Genomic DNA, 19,478 nt, shown 5'->3' with positions numbered 1-19,478 from the left:
AACTCATTCATAATTTATTCATGTTGTCTCATGTCTTTGACAAAGAATTATAAAATCAGGAAGAAATTTGGAGAAATTCCAAAGAAATCCAAAGAAATTTGTGCATCACTTATTATTTCATACATGCTCATATAGCATAAATTGGGGCTTTTAACATGAGAATAATTTTTAAATCTTCTATTATTAGAACTTGAAATCTCATCATTTATATATCATTTTCCCTGAATCCTGGTCATTTTTCATGAATTAGGATGATAATCTTAATCCTATGTATTTTTCCAAAGTGACCTAAATTTAAGCTGTGGTGAAATAAGATTACTCTGGTAGAAGAAGCAAAAATACCCAGCTAATTCAGGTCAAAATAGTGTCAGTGGAATACATTTATCTGTGTTACTGAAGTTAACATTTATTTTTGTTCTTATCATGATATTTTTTGTGTCATAATGTAGGATCAGAACTGAAAGCAGTAGCATAAATAAATGTGTTCATAAAGCATGAGATAATAAGATCAACTTGGCAATATTTAAATATTCTAAAATTAAAAAGCAGTAATGTTTTTATTTATTTTTCAGAGAGAGCAAGACAGAGCATGAGCAGGGGAGGGGCAGAAAGAGAGGGAGACACAGAACCTGAAGCAGACTCCAGGCTCTGAGCTGTAAGCACAGAGCCCCACGTGGAGCTCAAACCTATGAACTGTGAAATCATGACCTCAGCCAAAGTCAGATGCTTAACCGATTGAGCCACTCAGGCACCCCCTAAAATCTCTGAAATTGATAAAAAACATAAAAGATGCTAAGGTGACCCTTAAACAACATAGGAGTTAGGGGCTCCAACCCCCATACAGTTGAAAAGCCATATGTAACTTTTGACTCCAAATCAATTTTTTTAAATTTTTTAATGTTTATTTATTATTGAGAAACTGACAGAGACAGAGCATGAGCATGGGAGGGGCAGAGAGAGGAGGAGACACAGAATTTGAAGCAGGCTCCAGGCTCTGAGCTGTCAGCACAGAGCCCTATGCGGGGCTCAAACCCACCAACTGTGAGATCCATGACCTGAGCCAAAGTTGGGCACCCAACCGACTGAGCCACCCAAGTGCCCCTGACTCCAAATAACTTAACTAATAGGCTACTGTTGACAGGAAGCTTTACCAGTAAAATAGTTAATTAACACAGATTTCATGTATGGTGTTCTTGTATTAAGTAAGCTAGAGAAAAGAAGATGTTATTAAGAAAATCATAACGAATAGAAAATACATTTACAGTCCTGCACATATAAGTGGACCCATGCAATTCAAACCCATGTTATTCAAGGATCAACTATATTTGAAGGCTTATTGAAACAAGATTTTTAAAGATAAACTGATAACATTATGCCAGAGAAGAACCCTTTTGGTTATGAGTTTTACTCTTGGGAAAATGCACAGTTAAACCCAGAGAACACAAAGCAATGCCCATCCTTAATAACCCCTGTTTGTTGACATGTAATCCATTAGGAGTTATTTGCTATTATTTTGCTTTTTAATGATCTTTGGGCAAAATGAAGACTTAGAAGGTTTATCATGACAGTACCAAATGTCATTTTTAAGAAAAATATGAGTGAAACTGTTATGCACCCCCAAATACAGTAATTTTACAGTCTCTGTAGGAATGAATTGTCAGACAAAGCACAAGGAAGACTTTGAAGAAAACCAAGTTAAAGCGAGATATTAAGTTAAAAATTATGGCAACTTCCAAATCAACTATGGACTGGTTTTCTAAAGTCCCTGAGACATTACTGAGGGTAACATTATCCTGTGTGAGAGGCCTGTTGTGAGAGATGCTTTGTACAGGAAGGCATATTAAATCCTGTATCTAATTAAGCTTGATTTTGGGCCATATTTTTGTGGATCACAGTCACTAACAAAGAAGGAAGGTATCAAGAACAACTATAATAGCTGTTATGTAATAACGCTTCACTCTGTGATAGACACGGCAGTATGCTCGTCACATGTGCAATTTCATTCAACTCTCCAGTGGTCATTTTGGGTAGATACTCTTATTATCCCCACAATTTGCCCAAGTTTACACAAATTGAAAGTGACAGAACCTGGGATGAAACCAAAATCTGCTTCTTTAAAGAGCTCTCACTGTTAAATACTGTACTGTAAGAACTTGTTTTCCCTCTATCTACTACAGAATCATTTTAGGATAAAAAGTACTATCAAAACTGATATGTGAATGGAAGCTATAAATTACATCTGTTTGATTTCCATTGTTTAAAGGCTACCACTGCTTTTCTGCCTTTCTCCAAGGAGGAAAATTCTAGCATCATATTTATTAGAAGTCTTTGAATAATTGATATGAATGAGAATATCGACCCTATAAATTGTTCCTTGAAATGCCAATGGGGTTGTAGTTTTAGATTATTTTGTCTATATAAATGACCTCAAATAACTGAGAGTTTTCTCTATGATAGACTAATTACCTCAATTCCTTGAGTCCTGGCTTAATATATCAATCACAATGCATTTTTGTTGAAACCTTATTTTGTGTTTACTTCAATGAATATTTTACTATCTTCTGGTTGTTTCTCAAAAATTCCAGAGATTTAAACAAAATTTTGAACACAGTAAGTTCATTAAATCAACTTGTGGCTTAGTGAAAGCCAACACATTACCGGTCAAAATATCTGTAGTATGTTTTGAATGTTTTAGCAACTATTTATAATTATAGTACAATAAATGTGATCATATACTACAGCATAATATATGAAGCAAGTTTAAATTCTAAGCAAATAATAACAATAAGGAGAATACTAATTACTCCTACCTCATTGGATTGTTGTGAGATTGGGTTAATAAATGTAACATAGAACCTTGAGGCATAGTTAGTATTATATATGTTTTTGCCCTCATTATTGCACTCCAGAACTATTTTATCGAATTACACATAGAGAGCAGCGTGTGAGTACGTGCCCCACCACACTGAATGTTCTCCCTCCAAAAAAAAGAAAAAAAAAAAAGATCTCATCATGTTATTTTAATTTGCACTTCTTTGTTTGCCAGTGGAATTGAATGTTAACTGACCACATGCATTTCTTCCTGGGATTATTCTTCACATTTTTATCACAATACTTGAGCTTTTTTGTAACATATGAGTCTATACATATTAAGAATTCTATTTTTTATCAGCCTGTATAACATTGTTAAGTTCTGTTTATGATCATCTATCTTTGAAAGCTGAGGAAAGAAGAACATATGTTATTCTTTGTAAGAGGTTATCAACTGTCACCATCTTGTTTTGAGAAGAGCACAAATGAGTCTTTGTTTTGTATATATTCTACCACATCTATTAAATAAATATGTATTTCTTGTTATGTGCCTAGAGAGGAGAATGTACCACTGAAAGCAACTTTGACCATGAGCTAAGGAAACCACTTTCTTCCTTCTGGAGTTTTCTATCTGGATTATTGAAACCCCCAAGAGCAAACTTTTATCTATGTTGCAAATCTTGCTCACCGGTTTTGTGATATCATTTGCCTTTATTTGATATGTGTTCTGCTAAAACTGTACTTTTTATGAAGAACAATTTTCTACACAATGTTGTATTTACCATGTAGTATTCAGCAAATGTTTCTTTAATGTTAAATAAATATGATAGTTTAAATTATGTGCAATTTTGGTTCATAGTTAAGGTTATAATTAAAGTATTCATTTGCAGAGTTGTCCCACGACTGCACACCAAGTTTCTGATTGTAATAGAGAGGTTGATTAATTCCACTCATGTACTTCTTGCCCCCCTCCTAGCTCCATGTTGCTTGCTCCCATCAGATCCATAATCACCATCCAAGTTATAAGCTCTTTGGATTCACTATTTTCCCTCAATCTTTTCTGACTCAGTTCATTTCTTTTCTAAAAAAATTTTGATCATACTTGCTTATCTTTTTAACCCTGTTTTCAGCTGCTCTCACAGTGCACTCCTGTGTAATCCTCTTCTGTTTCCAGGAATCTTTCTCATACATTCAAACTTTCCTCGGAAAACATTTTAGCATCTATCATTCCAACTAGACCTGATTTTTCCTGTGGCAACTAAATTCTCCCTCAAGAAACTCAGAAAAAAACAAAGTAGTTCATTCACCCATTCATTAAAATCTCAGAGCTAGAAAAAGGGATGACATTTATTCATGGCCTGCTTACAGACACATGACTATAATTACCAACAGCCCACCCCACCAAAAATTCAACTCATGCTGATCTAAACAATAGGTTGGAATCTATAGGTCATGATCCCACAGTTGGTGAGTTCTAGCCCCACGTCAGGCTCTGCACTGACAGCTGCAGAGCCTGCTTGGGATTCTCTGTCCTTCTCTCTCTCTCTCTGCCCTTCTACCACTGCGTTTCTCATTCTCTCAAAAATAAATAAATAAATATTTTAAAAATTTTATAAAAAGTAGGTTGGAGTCTAGAGCTGGGTTAGGTTTTGGTTCATCCAGTGGCTTCAGGATGCCCTCAGTGACTCAGGTTGTGCCCTTTTATGACCCTCGCTGGCCTTTAGGGCTGGTTCTCCTCATGGCTGAAGGATGGTTGCCAGTAACTTTCAGTATTCTGTACTTCCTCATACATGCTGAGTGGTCAAGGAGGTAGTTTTTCCCAGAAAAGCAAGTATAGAACTTCTCCAGAATCCATCTCCCCACCCTCCCCCGCAAATTCTTGACTCTCATTGTCCATAATTGCCCGATTGAGCATTACAGAACCAGTCACCAGAAAAGGTCATATCATTACGCTGGTTGACTCAGACTGGCGAGGACCCACACCTGGAGCAGGGGATGTGTCAGCCTCCCCTGGGTGAAGAGGGTTCTGACATAAATATCTGAACAAAAGTACAGTCCTCTTTGGAAAAAGAACAGATTATAATTAACTGACTGTTCACTATGTTCCAGAAGCTGTCCTAAGCTTTAAAGGTATCTTAGTCATTTACAAGTCAGAACAACTCTAGGGGGTAGGTATTGTTATTCTCATCCTCTTTGTTTTACAGATAAGGAAACTGAGACCTAGAGAGTTTGAGTGACTTCTCTAGGTTTTGGAGTTCTTAAGTGGAAACACTGGGACTTATACTTGGACATCAGGCTTTACAGACTCTGTTCTTTTTTTTTTTTTTTTTTTTTTTTTAGTTTTTGAGAGAAAACTTTTATTTATTTTGAGAGAGAGAGAGAAGGTGAGAGAGAGACTGTGCAAGTGCGAGCAGGGGAGGGGCAGAGAGAGAGGGGGAGAGACAATCCCAAGCAGACTCCTTACTGTCAGTGCAGAGCCCAACAGAGGGCTCTAACCCAGGAACCAGGAGATCATAACCTGAGCCAAAACCAAGAGTCAGACGCTTAACCAAACGAGCCACCCAGGTGCCCCTTACAGACTCTGTTCTAAACCACTAAACCAAATTGTCTTTATGGTCTTCACTACACCACTTTTTTTTTTAAGTCCCTGGTGAAGATTAAGTCTTTGTAGTTAATGTAGTCCTTGACCTGAATCCTAGCTCCTTTATATATACCAGCTACGCAATCTTGTGGGAAATGACTTAACCTTTCTGAATATTAATTTCTGTACCTCTAAAATGAGCAAAATACTATTATACAATGATTATGTGAAGAATAATAAAATAGTGCTTATTCCTCTGACACAGAGGAGGTATTTAATAAATGGCAGCTCTTGTAATTTTCTCTGGGGAAACTTAATTTATGTTGGGGCATTTGTAATGTAAAATGTAACAGTCATAAATTTTTGGTTATTCTATAAATCATATTATATCATTTATAATCCCTGTTAAAATGCTATGAAATATAATTCATGCAAAATGTTTTTCCTAAAATCTGACCCAAATCAATAAATGTGGATAAAACTATATGCTTCATGCACCATTTCTCAAAAATGATGTTTTTCAGTTAGCCTAAAAGAGTGTTGTTTTTAGAAGTGACTTAAACATTAGATTTCTTTTTGACTTTTCTCACTTATAAAACTTAACCTGCCTCTGAATGTTGGCACATTATAAGATTTTCAAATTAATGTGCATCTTGCCAAAATACTAAGAAATACAAGCCAACAAATCTGGAGAACAATCTGGCAGCACTTATGCCCTGACAACCCTCTCCTGGGAGCGTCTTCCACGAGTTGATACTGTGGGTATAGTGCAGCTTTGTCTGGGGACCAGGGAGTTATGGGAAACATAGGTGATCATCTCTAGGAGAGAGATGAAAAAGTGGGGTAGAAATAGCTTATGGGCTGGGGCGCCTGGGTAGCTCAGGCAGTTAAGCCTCTGCCTCTTGGTTTCAGCTCAGGGCATGATCTCATGTTTCCTGGGTTTGAGCCCCATGTTGGGTTCCGCTCTGAGAGTTGAGAATCTGCTTGGGATTCTCTCTCTCTGTCTCTCTCTCTCTCCCTCCCTGCCCCCTTTTCTCTCTAAATAAATAAATAAATAAATAAATAAATATTAAGAAAAAAAAGAAGAAGAAGAAATAGCCTATGGGCTATGCAGTGACCAAAAGCAATTATCTACATATACCTATAGCATACAGCTGAGTGCAAAGTCACATATTGAGTTAAAAAACTAACCATAAGAGGGGCACCTGGGTGTCTCAGTGGGTTAAGCCTCTGACTTCAGCTCACAGTTCGTGGGTTGGAGTCCCGCATCAGGCTCTGTGCTGACAGCTCAGAGGCTGGAGCCTGCCTCTGATTCTGTTTCCCTCTCTCTCTGCCCCTCCTCCACTTGCGCTCTGTCTCTCAAAAATAAATGAATGCTAAAAAAACTATATCTATAGCAGAATACCATTTTTTATCAATTAAAACCATATACATTCATAAAATAACTACGCACGTTTTTCAAGGATACCTTTATATCCAAAAACACACATTAAATGCATTAGAGCAGGTGACTAAGGAAGGAAAGAAATGATAGTGAGGAATGGGAATAAAAACAACAGAAACAAAAACAAGGAGGAGGAGAAAAAAAACCCAAAAAGTTGCACAGATTAATGATGATGGTGTATCATGAATCCAGGTTTATGATTAATGCAAATCTCTGTTTCCAATGAAAACAGAAGAGAAGTATGAGAGAGAAGTAATTAAAGGAAGGGGAATAGAAGGGAAGGGAGGGGAGGGGAGATGGGACAGGAGGAAAAAGAAAAGAGAAAAACACAGGGAGGCCTTACTTCATACGTATCCATTTAACAACCTCTCTTTTAATCTTTTCATAGTAGTTCTAATTCAATTTGCATGCCTACATATCACCAAAGCATATTTCCCAAAGATGACTGCATTAATTATACCTACTTCCAGTAGATTCATACAATGACTGTAGAGACATTTAGGTATTAAATTGATTGATTTAATCCATACTTAAATTAAAACCAAGAAAAGCAAAGCTCTTTACCTGGCTTTGTCCTCTATTAAGTCAGCTGAACATTTGCTATAAGAGGATAGTTTCTACAGCTATTTATCAGTCCTATTTTTCATAGGCAGAGAGAGTTCCTAAATAATAAAAGTAGAGTGTGTTCCTGTGTGCATACTTGTAGTGGTGCACAAAAATTATATAAATCATTTCTCTCTGTTGACTTTTCTACTATGGGTAGTATAGCTAAATAAAAGGCATACATAAAACATTAAGAGAAGCTGAGAGAGAAAGACAGAACACAGACATACAGAACATCACTGTGGGCTGTGGAGATGCCCTAAGCTTCCAAGCTCCAGGGCAGAACCTGGGGAATTTGGGGTGGGGGGGAAGAGTAAAAGGAGAGAGGATAGACAAGGTGGAGAATTGGCTTCCACACAAATACTCTAAGAGTTCACCCTGACCCAAGACTTCCTAAGTTATCTAGCCCTAGTGTCTAGTACAGATATTGGGAAAGAAGTAGATTATTGTCATACCTGATTTAATTGTGCTTCACAGATAGTATGTTTTCCATTAATTGCAGGTTTGTGGCAATCCTGCATTGAGAAAGTTTATTGGTGCCATTTTTCCAACAGCATGTACTCACTTCATGACTCTGTGTCACAATGTGATAATTCTCCCATATTTCAAACTTTTTAATTATTATTATATTTGTTAGGGTGATCTGTGATCAGTGATTATGACTCACTGAAAGCTCAGATGATGATTAATATTTTTTGCAATGAAGTATTTTAATTAAAGAATGCACATTTTTTAGGCACATTGCTATTGCACACTTAATAGACTGCAGAATGTTGTAAACATAACTTTTATATGCACCGGAAAACCAAAAAAATTATTTGACTGGCTTTATTGTGATATTCACTTGATTGTAGTGGTCTGGAACCAAATCCTCAATAGCTCCAAGGTATGTGTGTGTTCAGGAAGTGATGTTAGGAAAATCACTTACATATTTGGAGCAAAATCCATCTCAATTTTGACCAATCTCCTTTTGCTTGGTTAAGTCCCACATATATTAAATGATTCAATATTGAAATTTCTGGAAACCAATCTGAAGAAACTAGAGGAAAATTACAGTAGGGTTGGCTACGTTACTTTTAAGACTTTTGTATATTAATGATAAAATAAAAGCAAAAGTAAGTATTAAGTGTGCAGTTTATATCTGTAGGACAAATATTAAAATCCCAACAAAGAAATGAGCAAAGAGCATTTACAGGAGAGACAAGAAACAATTAAGGAATAAACAAACAACAGGTTAATTTCATTGAGTCAAAGACATGCTAAATAAAGGAGCAACAAGGAACAGTATTTACCTAATAATTAACAAAGGTTAATTTGTGATCGAGAGTATAGATGTCTAGATACCTGTGTGTATTTGTATGTGTGAAGGTCTCTCTCTCTACTACGTCTGTGTGTTCATTAGTGGATTTCATATTCCCTATTGTGGAAAAACATTACCTTTGAGAATGTAAGAATTATTTTTATAAGTTTATTTTTTATTCAAAATTTTATGTAGACTATACAATAAGAAAGAATCTAATCAACCTAGACATATATAGTCACATGATTTATCACAAAGTTTACACTACCGTACAATGTGAAAGAGTGGTCTTTCTTATTAGATCATTCTAGGTCTGTTTGTTAGGAATATGGCACAATATCATGATCTGTATCTCATACAATACACAATGTTTCAAGTGTGAAAGTGTTCAAAAGGTAAAAAATAGGTATTTTACATATAAAAGATAAAACAATAAAGATCTGAGGAAAAAACAGAACATCTCATTATATTGGAATAGGCTAAAATTTGTTAAACAAGATATAAAAAGTGATAAGTATAAAATTTTTAAATTATAAATTGGGTGGTCACTGGAAGGGTATGTGGATTCATAGGTTTGGCTTCAAAATTAGATCATCTTTTTTTTAATGTTTATTTATTTTGAAAGAAAGAGAGGGAGAAAGAGAGTGTGAGTGAATGGGGGAGGGGCAGAGAGAGGGAGAGACAGAATCCCAAGCAGGCTCCATGCTCAACATGAAGCCCAATGCAGGGCTTGATCATGCAGTTCATGAGATCATGCCCAGAGCTGAAATCAAGAGTTGGGAGCTTAACCAACTGAGCCACCCAGGTGCCCCTCAAACATTATATAATCTAAAGCATGTTTGCATATCAATTAGTATGATCCTTTAGAGACAGAGAATGTGATAACGTAGGAAAGAGAAAGAGCACCAAAGGAGTGTGTATCCATGCCCTTGACTGCTGGCTGTCCTAGAGAAATTGCTTCTAAGCAACAGAATGAGATCAAGGTGATGGGTTGTCATTTACATGATTACGTTACATAACATCGTGACTTCTGTTTTGCTAGCAGACTCTCTCTCTCTCTCTGGCTTTGATAGAGCAATTGCCATATTGGGGAGATACACGTGGCGGGGGTCTGAAGATGGATTCTGTCCAAGAGTCAGCAAGGAACTGAGTCTTGTAGTCTGACAGCCCTAAAGGAACTCATTTCTGCCTATAGCAGGATCTCGGAAAAAGTGACCTTGGAAACACATCCTTTCCCATTTGAGTCTTCAGATGAGCCCTCAATTCTGGGTAACACCTAGATTACAGCTTTGGGAAAAACCCTGAAGCAGAGACCCAGTTGGCACATGCCTGGATATCCAATGCATAGAAACTGTGAGATAATAAATGCATGCTGTTAAGCTGTCAGGTTTGGGAGTGATTTGTTACATAGCAATAGATAATACAATAGTAAAGAATTTGGGAAGATAAGTGAGGACCTTCAAGAGAACATCAAGAGTGCAAGTGCTTGGATAGAAGCAGAGAGCTATTAGAATAACAAAGGAAAATTTTCAAAAATGTGATACTACACAAATTGGTAAATTTGGAAATGGAACAATAAAGGGGCTCCTATTTCATTGTTTGTTTTCTTTTTTAAAAAAAAATCTTATTTATTTATTTTGGGAGAGAGACACTGTGTGCAAGCAGGGAAGGGGCAGAGAGAGAGGAGAGAGAAAATTCCAGATAAGCTCCATACTATTCGGGGCTTGATCTCACCAACTAAATCTTGAGATTGACCTGAGCCAAAATCAACAGTTCGATGCTTAACATACTGAGCCACCCAGTTGCCTCTATTTGCATGTTTTCTAAATAAAATATTCAGCAATGTAATCTAATGAGAGTAAGGACAAGGAAGGGTGCAGGTATACACCAGTTTGAGGAGAAAGGAGAATGTTTGCAATAGTGATTGTAGACAATGGAGAAGCAAATATCCTGGGCAAGTGTGGCGGGTGTTCAAATTAAGTATAGCTCAGGGAGTGAGAACACAGACTGTAGAGCCAGACCACCCACATTGGAGTCCTAGGACTGTCCCAGGAAATTACCATAAACTGGATGATTTACAAAAGAATTTTATTCTCTCACAGTTCTGGAGCCCAGAAGTTCAAATCAAAGTGTGGGCAGGGCCATCTCCCCCTGAAACCTCTAAGGAAGATTTCTTCCTCGCCTCTTCCTGCATCGGGTGACTACAGCCAATCCTGGGCTATGCCTGCATCACTCCAACCTCTGTCTCCGTGGTCACATTGCCTCTTCCTCTTATCTTTCTCTCCTCTATGTGCCTCATATATGAACACTTGTCATTGGAGTTAGGGTCCTCCTGGATAATCCACATAATCTCATCTCAAGATCGTTTGGTTTTTTTGTGGTGTTATGAAAATCATTTATTTGAAATACATGAGCAAAGTAAAGTGGAACATTTAGAAATGATCAGAACGGTGGACATATTTCAAATACTTAGTTCTCTATGGAGTAAATAACTTTGGACCGAACTTCTAGAGAATTTTTCATTTTTTAATAATAAAATATTGAACAAACTCAAATATTGTAGTACAGAACATAATTGCGGTTTTCAAAGCATTGATCAATATCATTTATATGGGTTGTGTTATTATTTGTATTATTTTTTTCAATGCTATGTTGTCTATCAGAGTTGGTTCTTTATTTTAATGTATTTTTTTTATGTTTAAAGTTTTTGTTTAGGGGCTCCTGGGTGGCTCAGTTGGTTAAGGATCCGACTTTGGCTCAGGTCATGATCTCATGGTTTGTGAGTTCAAGTCCCGCATAGGGCTCCGTGCTGACAGATTGGAACCTAGAGCCTGATTCAGATTCTGTGTCTCCCTCTCTCTCTCTCTCTCTCTCTGCCCCTCCCTCGCTCACACTCTCTCTCTCGCTCTTGCTGTCTCAAAAATAAACATTAAACATTAAAAAAAATAAAGTTTTTATTTAAATTCTAGTTAGTTAACATATAATGTAATATTAATTTCAGGAGTAAAATCCAGTGATTCATCACTTACATACATCACCCAGTCCTTATCACAAGTGCCCTCCTTAATACCCATCATCCATTTGGCCTATTCCCCCACCTACCTCCCCTCATCTCAAGATCTTTAACTTCAGTACCTCTACAAAAACCCTTTTTTCAAGCAAGGTTATATTCATAAGTTCTGAGTGTTAGGATGTGGCTATGTATTTTTTGCAAGCCACCATTCAGCCCCTATGCCATCTATTTTTAAATCACAGTTCAGCCGTCTCCTTAAGTGTGTCCTTCAGCATGTCATTTCACTTCCACATGCCTTAGTTTGTTCATATGTAACAAAGAGGTTTATGAGAGGGATATCAGATGAGGTAGTATATATGCAAAGTATTTGGTTAATTGTTCTTTTTATGTAAATGTTAGTTATTACTAAGTCGTGATAAGAAATGTGGACACATTTACAATGGGAAAAATCACATAGAAAGGCAAGCTATTACTAAAATATAATTTCCTCTCTTTTACAATAGTTTATGTGGCCCTTTTACATTATCTCTGATGACACTCCAACTCTGGGCTTGACCACAGTAAATCATTCTCAAAGAGGTATGGTCATACATTAGCAAAGTGTGCAGTTTTGCATGTATTGTAATTTAAAAAGAACTATTATAAAGGCCTCCCTTATCAAAAAGTGTTCCTTATCAAACAGGTACTCCAAGGATTACTATATATTTATCTTTGTTGTTTTTGTTGTTGTTATCAGAGCAACAACAGAACTCTCCAGTAAATGTCCCAAGGAGAGAAAAAGAGAAGCAAGAAGTCATATTTCTAAAGAAGCATATTTACAAACATTAAGTAATTTTGTCCCAATCTAAATATGACTTTCATCATTTAAGCCCTACCATGTGGTTTATCATCTGAGGAAAATTTGTCATCTAAGGAAAAAACTGAGTGGGAAAAATTTCAAACTTCCTTGGAAATGCTCAGGGCTTAAAACAGCAACATCGCCTCCCTATTTTTCCTCTGCACCTATGCTGTATATGAAATAGATTTAGAAGTTGCCAGGTGCTCTGAGTAGGAGGTTACAGAAAGTTAGATGAGCAGAGAGATAATAACGGTTGCCACGGAGGAGGGATAGGTGACCCTGAAACACAGACTATAGGGCAGACATCCCAAACATGGGGTGAGTTGGACCAAGAAGGAATAGTTCTATTTGTAGTACTTAAAAGAGCTGAGCAAGAGGGAGGAACATCAAGCTGAGGGTGACCAATCAGACAGGGACTGAGTGCTTTCAGTTTTAAAACTGGGACAACCCAGGGAAAACAAAACAAAACAGAACAAAACAAAACAACAACAACAACAACAAAACAGAATGAGTTAGTTTCCCTACAAGGCCTTAACTGTGCTAAAATTTGGCCACAAGTTTTACAGACTCATATTTCAGTGACAGGTACCAGCAGATACCCAGTGGATACCTATGAATCTGAGGCCTACACCCTGCTCTATTTTCACTTGGCCTTATAAACTTGATCTCTATATATGGAGGTGCCATCTTAAAAGGAAGAGTGAAGGGAACAAGTTCTAGGTGGGGATGGGTTGATGAAGAAGCTCTTAAATGCTAAGCATTTACGTAAAAGACATTGATTTTATGAACCCCCCACCTCCAAAAAAAAAAAAAAAAAAAAACAACCCAAAACAAAGCAGTCTAAACCAAAGGAAAGTACTTTTAATTGATAAGCTTATGTCCTTCCTCCTTTTAGCATGGTGGGATCCAGGCTCAGGAGCAAGAAGAGGTCTGTTGTAGAACATGGAGGAGCTATAATCTTATGCACCTCTAAGATGGAGTATATATGACTTTGTTACACCAGTGTGGTAGCTTTATAGGGTGTCAATTTAGCTAAGCTGGATTAATGTTTTGAGAATTCTTTTCCCTGCATGGGTTTGGATTAGGACAGATCACGAGTGTAACTTGTGCAAACTTTGGAAGGCAGCCATATTTACGCTGGGAAGTTTCATGTAGGCTCAGATGCTGATCACATGGTGTCCTGATTCTGCCGGCTCAGCTTGTTCACAACAACAGCTCAAGGTCAACAGCTCCTGCAGCTCTCATTGGAGCCTCCACTGGCATCTCCAGTTCTGGGCTGGTTTCATGTACAGCTGCATGGCAGCGACCGCTCAGCATCTTCAAAGTTGGAGGCTTAGAGATCCTGAGACATGGATACAAGTGCTAGAGAAAGACAGAAGTAGGGCCCAGTGTGGCCTCATGGATTCCAGCTCATCTCTGTAGGCTGCAATTTGTCCTTGATCCCCACACTTCACATCCATCTTCACTTTGCTGCTGGCCTTGCCCACTTTAGGCACAACTCCAGATACAGGAGCAACACACTTGAACAGACTGCCCGACCAATCATACAAGGTCTAATCACCATAATAAATGTGTTATGTCCCTTAAGATGGTTCAGCTTCTGTGATGGAATCCATAGGATGCCCAGTATGTGATAACAATCCTTTTCTTATCTTAATTTTTCAGTTGAAGGAATTAAAAGAGGATAATTGACCTCAAATCATTACAACTCTTAAGTGGCAACCTGGGATTTGAACCCAGGGTTCTTAGGCTCCAGAGCACTCACTCTTTCCCAGCTGGCTTTCATCAATCACTTTTATCACTGGGCAATCACTTTATCATGTTAGTCATTGCCTATCAGGTCTCTGGCAGAATAAAACAGAGGGCAGGGACCTTAGAAGAGTGGAGAGTGGGTGCCTCTGGCTAGCGCAGGCCAGCTGGAAAGCCATGAAGAGGGAGTTCTGGTTGCCTCAGTTTGAAGGCCCTAGTACCAACACTTACTTTATGATAACGGATGGTGACACTTACCCTGTGCCAGGCTTTTCCTAAGTGCTTTACACTTATCAAATCATTTAATCTTTATGGCAATTGTAACAGGTAGGTTTTATTATCAATTCCATATTACAGATGGATAAGATTACTTCACTGGCACAGAGTAGGATTCATACTCAGGGAGTTGACTTAACCAAATCGGATTCTCTGAACAAAATGGAACAGACACCACAAGGAGGGGCTGAGGTTCCTTTTGGAGAGTTCCTTTGGGCTTCACTGAAGAGTAACTTTACCTCATAATTTTGTTGAGCTAACAACACATTTCAGAAAAATGAAAGCTTGTCATTAAAAAAAAAAGGTACAGAAAATAGAAAATGAAGCAAGACTTAAGGATTTTCCTCAACTAACTTATGGATCACATACTGTTTCCAAGACATTAAATTGCTAACAAAAACAAAGTTTTGAGCAATTACATACTGAAGCCACCATTATTGTTAACCAGTAAAGTACATTTTCTTAAAGTGAAATTTCAATGTAAATGGTCAATTTGTTTAAGCTGTGGATTGTCAGAGATTCCTCAAGTGTCCACAGAAAACTATTCAACTACAAGAGGATTTTTGTTTAGTAGCTTTCTGTTGTAAACTATTGGTTTTCATACATTCCAGGGAATCTATTTAATTATAATTAATTGTGAAAAATTTTATCTGTAAGAATAAAAGAAAGGTCCTTACTGTTCATCTAATGTCATTCACAGGAGGGAAAAGTGAAGTGTGAAGTATTAAGGGGAAGCCAGCTATAAACACAAAGAAAGAAAAATGAGGGAGAAAAATAAAGAAGAAAGTACATGAGAGGATTTCCAGAGTATTTACTTTAATTCTCAGAATTAGGACTTTCAAATGAAGTTTAAATATCATTCCATTAAAATGCAGTTGGCTCACCCCAAAGCTAAGCCAAACATCCTAAAGGATCTGTGAAGAGAATTTTGATAAGTGTTACTGCTTGACATTGGCACAAGATGTCTTCCTGAAAGTCAGGGAAAATGGTCCCCCAGGTCTTCTTAAAAGTGAATTAGAAAAGGCAGTTAAAAATAAATAAATATGCCTGAACAACAAGCATTAATTTGACATCATTTTGCTATTATTTTTTTTCCTTCTGTCCACACAGGGGTCACATTAGAAATAAGAAATGAGTTGGGGTGCCTGGGTGGCTCATTCGGTTAAGCTCCAACTTCGGCTCAGGTCATGATCTCACAGTTTGTGAGTTTGAGCCCCATGTCGGGCTCTGTGCTGACAGCTCGGAGCCTGGAACCTGCTTCAGATTCTGTGTCTCCTTCTCTCTCTGACCCTCCCCAACTTGTGCTCTGTTTCTCTACGTCTCTCAAAAAATAAATAAATGTAAAAAACATTTTTTTAAATAAAAAGAAACAAAAAGAAATAAGAAATGAGCAAGTGAAAAAAGCTTAGAAAAGAAATACATTTAATACCTGACTCGAAATGAATAAATTGCTCTCATTACATTATACTCAATAGTATTTTATACATTGAGAACAATGATACCTCTTATTTCTCTGGGACTTTAGTGTTTATAAAACATATTCACATCCTTTATGTCTTTGATCTCCTCTCACATCAACTCCTGGAGGAAGAACAGGCATTTTTATCACCACTGTACAGATGAAAAAAACTGAGTCTCAGACTTATATACATTGTCTCAAGTTGCAGGCTAGAATATGAACCTTGGTAACTAATTTGAGGATTACTGTTTTTTTTTTTTCTACATTTAAACTATCCAGCTTTTCTTCTTAGTTTTGAAAAGGTTAGCCTAAGAATCGTTGCCTTTTGCTTCTTAAATATCTTTTCAAATTTGAGATTAAACACAAAATAACTATATTTTCAATCAACTTTATAACACTCGTGGACCCTACATAAATGTCAACTGGATGATTAAAACTTTTTTTTACTCCACCATAAATATTTTTTAAAAACCTCAGGCATGTTTGAACAGAAACATCCAGATCTCTCTCTAATATCAGTGCTTGTAGAAAAACTGTCAACTCAATATGATAGAAAATTTCAGTGAGGAAACAAACTGGACCTCCAAGATTAAGGGACTCTGAAACAAGTTGCCTGCAATTCTCCTGCCAGCCATTCTTACTCTTCCTGTAGAAATTCAGCTTCATTTAGAAAGTAAATAAAGGACATAGATTTCTATTGAATAAAATATTTGTGTTTTGGTCTATGAGAATCTTGACCTTCAAAAAATCTTTTGTTACACAAAGTGTACATTTTCTTAATTTAACTCACTTTACAAGAGCCTACATGAAAGTAGAGATTTCTGTCTAGTTTTGTTCACTATTGTAACTCTGATGCCCAAAATATCTGGCATGTGATAGATGCTCTACAAATATTTGTTGAATGAATAAAAGAAATTCATAAGCAACATTTTAGTAGAGGGATTCGTTTTCCATCTACTTTTAAATACCAGGGTTATGTAGGTAGGATTTGGGTCTCCAGTATAGCTTATAAAATTGATTCCTTCTTTTCTTCTTGACCTTAACCTTCAACTCTAATGCCTGTACTTATTTGGTGTAATCCTACTGTCTGCATACTCACTGATGTAGGCAAATAGGAACAAAGGGTTAAAGACAATGAAGCAGTCTTGGATGGAATCCTATCTTTTCCATAGTCTTTCATCTTTTATTTAACTTCCATTTATGTCTTTCTCCACCTCCAATTTTAATTGTCCTCCATTAATCCAATAAATACTACCATTGGTACATCTTTGACTCCACACTTACTGTATTACCTCAGATAGCCAGTTGTATCCCTGATAGGCACATATCTCTAGAACAGATGCTAATAAAGTTAGCAGCAGTCTTGAGAAAGTTGCAAGGACATTATCTAAATTTTAAACTGCCATATAATTTGAAAATGAAAAATAATGTGTAATAAAATAACAATTACTACAAAATATTTATGACTAAACTTGATGTCAACATTCCTTGCTACCTAGGAGTAATCCCACTTTATTTAATTATATGCAGCAAATTATCAAAGGACAATTAACTCTTGGTTTTCTGAAAAATTCTGTTCTCGTTTATATGTAAAGCCTGCTCTCTGATGAACTTTGATGTCTAAGTCTCCATAGGTCTTATTCAACTGATAAATTGTATATATGCACTTCCCCAAATGTTTCCATAGTTTTTTCAATATATAAATGGATTATGGAAACTTATCAAAGAAAGAAATTGGCTAAATAGTCACATGAAAATATGTATTTTTGGGGTACCTGGGTGGCTCAGTTGGTTATGTCCAACTCATGGTTTTGGCTCAAGTCATGATCTCACAGTTCATGGCTTCATTCCCTGTGTGGCTCAGTTGGTTAAGTGTCCTACTCTTAGTTTTTGGCTCAGGTCATGATCTCATGGTTTGTGGGTTCAAGCCCCATATGGGGCTCCATGCTGATAGCATGGGGCTTGCTTAGGATTTTCTCTCTCCCATTCTCTCTGTTCATCCCCTGCTCACTCTCTCTGTCTCTGTTTCAAAATAAAAAAATAATAATAATTAAAAATTGCATTTTATGCCTTTTTGGATAAACATATTTTACATATCTTAGCATTCAGAAAAATAATCCACTAGAGAGGTTTTAATAGTATAGGCTTTTTTTTTTTTTGCCCATTGACTCATAAAATTTCCCAAATTTAATTGTTCTGCATTTATTATGGTTGACAGTGTTCAGTCTGAGTTTAGAGCCCAATCTAAAAACACTGTCTGAAGTATATTTACAATAAAGAACCTTTTAAAGGGAGATCTTACTCCCTCTTTTTTCTCAAATGGATTATTCTGATGTGAACACTAATCAATAACCTTCTGAGTTTGCATTAAAATGCACTTAAATTTCTATAACTGATGATAATAAAAACAAAATATCAATGTCATTATCTATTTGAAATTACATTCCTTTGCTTTATTCTCCATATCCAGTATGAAACTTCCTTTCTCTGCCCATGATCTATGGGTTTTGTACCTTTTCCCCCTGCTATATCTGACCACACTGATTCCCTTTACTTTTTAAAAGGAGTCAATGCCATTTGCAACAACGTGGATGGGACTGGAAGGTATTAAGCTGAGTGAAGTCAGTCAGTCAGAGAAGGACAGATATCATGTTTTCACTTATATGGGGATCTTGTGAAACTTAACAGAAGACCATAGTAGAAGGGAAGGGGAAAAAGTAGTTACAAACAGAGAGGGAGGGAGGCAAACCATAAGAGACTCTTAAATACAGAGAACAAACTGAGGGTGGATGGATTGGTGGGAGAGAGAGGAAATGGGTGATGGGCATTGAAGAGGGCACTTGTCGGGATGAGCACTGGGTGTTGTATGTAAGTGATGAACCATGAAAATCTACCCCCAAAACTAAGAGCACACTTTACACACTCTATGTTAGCCAATTTGACAATAAACTATACTAAAAAATAAATTAAATAAGTAAATAATATTTTTTTTGCTTAGAAGTAAAAAAAATAAAAATAAAAAATAAAAGAAGTCATTGTTTCCTATGTTTTAATAGACTAATTTATTTTTAAACAGTCATTATTTTGTCCATTTCTGAAATTCCATTTTAAAATTATGTTTTTTATCACCTTGCAAACATCCTTAAATAAATCACATCACAGCAATTTAAAAATTTTGCAAGTCACCTTTCCTTCCCCACATACATCTTGAATTGATAAAAAAAATCACAGGTATTTTCTATTTAAAATAAACTTGAAAATAAAAGATACTGATTTATAAGGAGGTGAACCAAAAATTATCTGCGAAGCACAACTTTAAATATTGCTCTCTACAGATTTTTTATGTACAATCAGTTCTTGAATTATATCCAAATTAGTTTTTAAAGAATCCAAAATACCTTTTA

The sequence above is a fragment of the Prionailurus bengalensis genome, chromosome B4 (genome assembly GCF_016509475.1).
Source record: "Prionailurus bengalensis isolate Pbe53 chromosome B4, Fcat_Pben_1.1_paternal_pri, whole genome shotgun sequence".
In the NCBI taxonomy this organism is placed as follows: Eukaryota; Metazoa; Chordata; class Mammalia; order Carnivora; family Felidae; genus Prionailurus; species Prionailurus bengalensis.
This window is presented reverse-complemented; position numbering follows the sequence as displayed.